General features: G+C 39.7%; 1 protein-coding gene and 1 pseudogene across 2 annotated transcripts in view; one reads left to right on the forward strand and one right to left on the reverse strand.

Moving 5' to 3' along the window:
* LOC102848336 overlaps window positions 1–436 on the reverse strand; it is a 3,315-nt pseudogene extending 2,879 nt beyond the window's left edge.
* LOC102848746 (vesicle-associated membrane protein-associated protein A-like) overlaps window positions 1–6,239 on the forward strand; it is a 77,233-nt gene that overhangs the window by 25,596 nt on the left and 45,398 nt on the right. The gene's annotated exons all lie outside the window — the stretch shown is intronic.

The raw sequence follows: 6,239 nt of genomic DNA on the forward strand, positions 1-6,239 counted from the left end.
AGAAGGTATACTGCGCTTTTTTGGGGTGCATTAGTCTATAGATATCTATGAGGTCAAGTTGGTTTATTGTGTGATTTAATTCTTCAGTATCTATGTTGAGTTTTTTTCTGGTAGTTCTATCTTTTCTTGAGAGGGGTGTATTGTACTTCTAAAAAGCGTGGCTGCAGGCTCTGCAGCTTGGCCTCCAGGTATGCCAAGTTCACATAGGCCTTGCCGCCATCGGTGTTGGGGTTGGGGTCTTTGCAAGCTCACTCAGCCGCTGCATGGTCGGCCATGGTCATGAAGCCGTAGCCGTGGGACGGTTCGTGATGACCACAGCCTCCTCGGTGTCCCTGAAGCCCTCAGAGTACTTCCTGAGCGAGGCACTGGTGGTGTGGTAGGGCAGGCCACCCACGAAGATCTTGGTGAACATGGTGTTCTTCTGCAAGCAGTGCATGGTGATGCAGGCGGCCAGGGCCCGCTCCAAGCCCACATGCCACCACGGGGTGCAGCAGCATGAGGGCGCCTACAGGTCCGGGCCCCACAGAGCTGCACGCATCGGGGCTAGCTACGCGCAGGCAGCGAGGATGCCTTTGGCTGCTGGCCGCAGCCCTGCCCTGCACTGTGGGTGCCATGCCCGCCCCAGTCTTGAAATACTTTTATGATGAGCGTGACACCTTCCTCTTTTTAATTTGTCATTCCTAACATAAATCATGATTGTCTGGTTCAAAGTGGTCAGTACAAGTCCATCTCAATTCAGTAATGCCTAGGATGCCAGTCTTTATGTATTCCATTTAATTTTTACAATGTTCATTTTTCCTAGATTCATACTCTGAACATTCCATGATGCATTTACTACTAATGGATATTTGCAACTTTTTCTCATTTTGAGTGTTGCCACATCAGCAAACGAAGGCTCTTCATTGGATGAAAACCTTAACTCCATTTGTATATCATTGTGGTCGATTGAGCTCTCTGTAATTTGCATTTTGAGTTCTTTCCAACCTTAAAGGGTCTCATCTACTGGCAGTATATTGAATAGTGTTCCCACTGCTCTTCAAAAAGTTTCCAGTATAATTCCCTTATATTAGAAGTAAATGATTAGTCCTGCTTCCTAATCTGTCATGGTTTGGAAATGCCATTTAGACCTCCCCAACATAGGGGACTTTGCTGATATTTGAAGAACTGGTAGCATAGCCTTTCACATTATAGCAACACTCAGTCCACCACAATATGATAAACTGACAGATTGTTAGATGGTTGGAGACAAATCATTGTTCCTTCAATGGCCTTTCATTGTATGACCCCCAGGTACTATGCAAAACAATAGGTAGGTAGGTAGGTAGGAAGTAGAAGTTCTAAACTGTATTGGGCACTTATGTGGGATGGCTTGTAAAACCATGACCCTAAGTCCCCAATCCAAGGAATCAGGTCCTGTGACATGTTTGGTCCTGCTGAAAACAGCCTCAGCAGCAGCCCCTCATAATCATTGTAAATATATCATACAGTGTTTTTCAGTTAAATTTTTTACAGGAATGCAACTAAATAAAACTTTTCCATCATCATAAACCAAAACTCAGTACTTCATAAAGACTGACTACCCCCCCCCCCCCCAAAAAAAAAAACCCCAACCAACCTGGTTCTCTTTTCTCCACTCCCGTTTGCTCTGGTAACCTGTAAGAGGTCCCTATCCATTTATATATTTTGTATGTGTGTGTGTTTTCATAATGTGAGGTCCTTTGGTTTTTGACATTTCACTCAGTGTGTTTAAGCTCCATCTGTATTATAGCATGTATCAGCTTCATTTCCACTACTGGCAGAATAGTATTGTGTGTGTATCACATTGTGTTTATCCATTTAATCTGTTAGTAAGTATTTCGTTTGTTTCCAACTTTTGACCGTGAACATTGATGTACATACTTGTTCTGATCTCTGCTTTCAAGTCTTTTGACCTAGGAGTGGAATATCAAAAAGCACTGATAGTGTAATGCCTAATATGTTGTACTGCTAACGAAAAGGTTAGTGGTTTGAATCTATCAACTGCTTAAAGGGAGAAAGATGAATACTGTCCTCTCATGAAGATTTAGAGCCTCACATCCTGATGGAGAGTTATAAATGGGACTCAACTTGACAGCACTAAAGGCGGGGTGGGTGGGGATGTGTGTGGGTGTCTGTGTAGGTGTGTGTGTATTTTAAAATGGTAGTTCTATTTCTAGGTATGTGGGGTTTGTTTTTTAAGATTTGCCACACTTGTTTTCCACATAGTGTGCTGTTTTGTTTCTAGCAGGCAGTACACATAGGTCTCAGTTTTCCCAAATTCTTGCTAACACGTCTTTTTTTCCTTTTTCAAATATATATGTATTGTGTGTATGTATCGGTGTGTGCTTGTGTGTTTAATGTATTGTGTTTCTGATATTAAATCACAACCAGAGGAGACACTGTTAGCATAATACCCTGCAGACTACGCCACCATAGCTCCTGTAGCCAGCCACCCTAGTAGGCTTAAAATGATACCTGGTTTGATTTTTGTGATCTGATGAGTAGTGTTGTTTAACATCTTTTTATGTATTTGGTGGTCATGTTGAATGTCCTTTTTAGTGAATTATCCAAGTTTTTTGGCCCATTTTGTAACTGAGTTGTCTTTTTCTTTTTTATACGGATTTATTTACAAAGTTTGAATACATTGTTTTTCACACAAGAGCCTTCCCATTTCCTTCACCCCCACCCATCAAATTATGCAACCCTACGATTAACACCCCCCATCCTCACCCTTCTGCTTCCACACATCCCTCCCATCCTCATACTCATGTTGCAATAAGTTTTATACAGTATTTGCCCTTGTGAGACTGAGTTCACTCAGCTTAATGCTCTCCACTCCCAAGTTAGGTAGTAATTTACAAAATCATTGCTCCTATGTGCTGCATAGTATTCTATTGTGTAAATGTTGTACAGCTTCTCAATCTATTTGTTTGTGGTTGGATATCTGGGCTGTTTCCATGTTCTTGGGGTATATTCTAAGCAATGAAATAGCTGGTTTATAAGGAATTTCTAGGTTCAGCTTTTTGAGGCACCTCCAAACTGCCTTCCAGAGTGGTTGTACCATTTAACAATTCAAAATGCATAATCTGATGAGGATAAAATTGATGAATGGGACCTTCTAAAGATTATATCCCTGTGCACATCAAGAACCTTGTGTTTATTGCGGCTTTGTTTGCAATAGCAAAGAGTTGGAAACAAGCTAAGTGCCCATCAACAAATGAATGGATAGAGAAGCTGTGGTATATTCCTCCAATGGAATACTATGCTGCATTGAAAAACAAGGAACTCATGCAATATTTTTCAAAATGGGTGACCCTGGAGGACATTATGCTGAGTGAAATATCTCAGTCACAAAAGGACAAAAATACTGCCACTGTTGTAGAATGGGACTGACATCAGGGTTGGGGTGAGACTGAGAAAAATTGGATAAATTATGTATACTTCATTGAAACAGATGAGGGAGAGAACAGTTGAAAAGTGATATATACTTGGGTATTATGGTTATGACAAGAGTCCAGAATGAAGGTTGCATAGTGGAGTGTACTGGGGGGGGTATTGTATATTAATGAAGGAATTTTTCTTTTACTTATCAAAGAGAAGAGTGAACAGTGGTGGGGGGGAGGAGTGAGCAGGGAGAAAAATGCAACAGTGAATGAATGGAAATCCAAAATCGCTGTAAATGTTCATTAAAATTAATAATTTTTTTTAAACCAATTTTGTCCAATAGGGTGAAAAGAAAACCTACCAACTGGTAACAGATATTTGACAATACCATCTCAGATCAGAGTCTCATAATGAACGTTCATAGAATATTCCTGGTTATCCACAAGAAAAAGATGGATAACCCCATTACAAAATGAGCAAAAGACACAGAGTTTTCACAGTGAAGACATTAAATGGCCAACAGACTCATGAAGAAATGCTTAGATGCAAATTAAAACCACAATGAGATACCATCCCATTCCAGTAGAAGTGGCATAGTTTAACAGGACAGCAACTAATAAATGTTGGAGAGGATGTGGCAAGATAGGAAACTCTTATACATTGCTGATGGGTTTGTAAAATAGTTTGGGTTTTGTGTGTGTGTGTGTTTTAAATTTTTCCTTTTGTGGTTGTCAAGTTATGTGTTATAAGATTCTTGTTATGTGGCTTCCAGAAAATTCCTCCAGTCAGTAATTACCCTTTTCAGGTTTTTGGTGAAGCCTTTTTATTATAGCTCTTAGGTACCGTTTGTTCTTAGGTTCCATCCCGTCAGGTTCAATTCATGACGATCCTGTGAACAGACAACCTGAGCCCTACCCTATGCTGGACCATCTTCTTCATCTCTGACACACAGGGCCCATTGTTGAAGTACATAATCAATCCATTTCATTAGGAGTCTTATCCTTCACTGACCGCTCCATCTTTCCAAGCGTATTTCTAAGAAATAGCCTCACTTAGTATGAGAGATAAAGCTTCTCCATCTTAACTTCCAAGCTTCACTCTGGCAGTACTTTTTCGAAGACACACGTGTTTTTTTTTTCCTTTGGCAATCAGCTGCAGTGCATCAGAGAGCTCTACAGTGACTAAGGATGACAGAAGAAAAATTGATGCCTTCACATTGCTGTGCTGAGAGAGTGTTGAATGTCCATGACTGCCAAAAGGTGGTGTTTAGTTGTCTCCAATTCCTGAGGGCCCCATAATGTAATTTCTCAGAATTTCTGCTGTGCTTACGCACTTAACTGTTGTTGCAGTCACTGTGTCCACCCATCTTGTTGAGAGTCGGCCTCTCTGTCACTGACCTTCTGTTTTTCTAAGTATGATGTTCTTTTTTCAAGCACTGATCTCTTCAGATCAGTGTGTGAGATGAAGTCTCACCATTTTTTTCCTCTAAGGAGCACTCAAAATGAGTATGAAATTAAAATGGTTTTGTTACTACTGCTTTTATTGTCAGTATTGTAAATTACTTTTTTTTTCTTTGTGGATTGACAGAAAATACTAACAAGAGCAAATTACATTCATCAACATTGTATGTCCTGCATATTACTAAGGATAAAATGTACAAACTCAAACTGATAGTTTTAATTGCAGTTCTTGATAACTCAAATAGTAAAATATTATAAATTGTAGACTGCCTGTATTTGATAATGTACTTCCCAGAAACCTTCCTGATCTTTGTTCTTGGATAGAACCCTTACATTTATTATAAAACCCACCTCCATAAAGTTGGTTTCTGACTACGGTTTGGAAGGACAGAGTAGAACTGCCCATAGGGTTTCCAAGGCTGTGGATCTTTAAGTATACTGCCTCATTATTTTCTTGAGGAGGTTAGTGCATTAGAGACGTTTTAGCCACCATGCCACTAGTATATTATAGTAAATAAATCTACCCTTTTCTTAGGACGGAGGTATTATTTTCCAAGCCTTTTCACTGTTTGTGGCAGACTAAGGGTAAAGTATTTTTATAATTATTAATAATGAGACAGATAGCCAGGAATGAGATAGAACAGAGAACATGAAAAACGGGGCCAGCAGTTCTCCACTGAAAAGCACCCCCATTCCAGTTTCACTGCATCTTTATTGAAGATTATCAGGAAGTAAATCACAAAGATAATTTAATGCAAATGAAGCCAAGCTCTTTCTATTGAAAACCATCCCCTTGACTCTGGAGGGGAGGGATCAGCAAATGCAAGAATCTGCTAAACCCTTAAGGATTGCCTAGGTGCCTCAGGACGAATTACATCCTGAAATAGCATTCAGTTTATTACAAAAATTTAGAATTGGTTTCCCATAACTGTTTAATATAAGTCATTGTTATGATAGTCTGGAATAAAAGCAGCTAGCGCATTTGCTTGTACATGATGTGTGGAAATACTGGAGATTTGTGGGAAATTGTCTAACTCATCTCAGATAGTAAGCCCAAGGAGCTCCAGTCAGAAAATCAATAGGACATCAACAAGGCAAAGAACAAGAACCATATGGTCCTATCAATTGAAAAAGTCTTTGATAAAATCCAACACCCTTTCCTGATTAAAGCACTCAACAAAATACGATTAGAGGGTAATTTCTTTAACACAGTAAAAAGTATCTATGAAAACCCAAGAGCCAACATTGTTCTTAATGGAGAGAGGTTAAAGGCATTCCCTTTAAGAAGAGGAACTAGGCAAGGATGCCCACTATCACCTCTTTTATTCAATATTGAGCAGTAAGACAAGAGAAGGGAATAAAAGGTATCCAAATAGG

This window comes from Elephantulus edwardii, unplaced genomic scaffold (assembly GCF_000299155.1).
Source record: "Elephantulus edwardii isolate Elephantulus edwardi_28Jun2011 unplaced genomic scaffold, EleEdw1.0 scaffold00196, whole genome shotgun sequence".
Taxonomy (NCBI): Eukaryota; Metazoa; Chordata; class Mammalia; order Macroscelidea; family Macroscelididae; genus Elephantulus; species Elephantulus edwardii.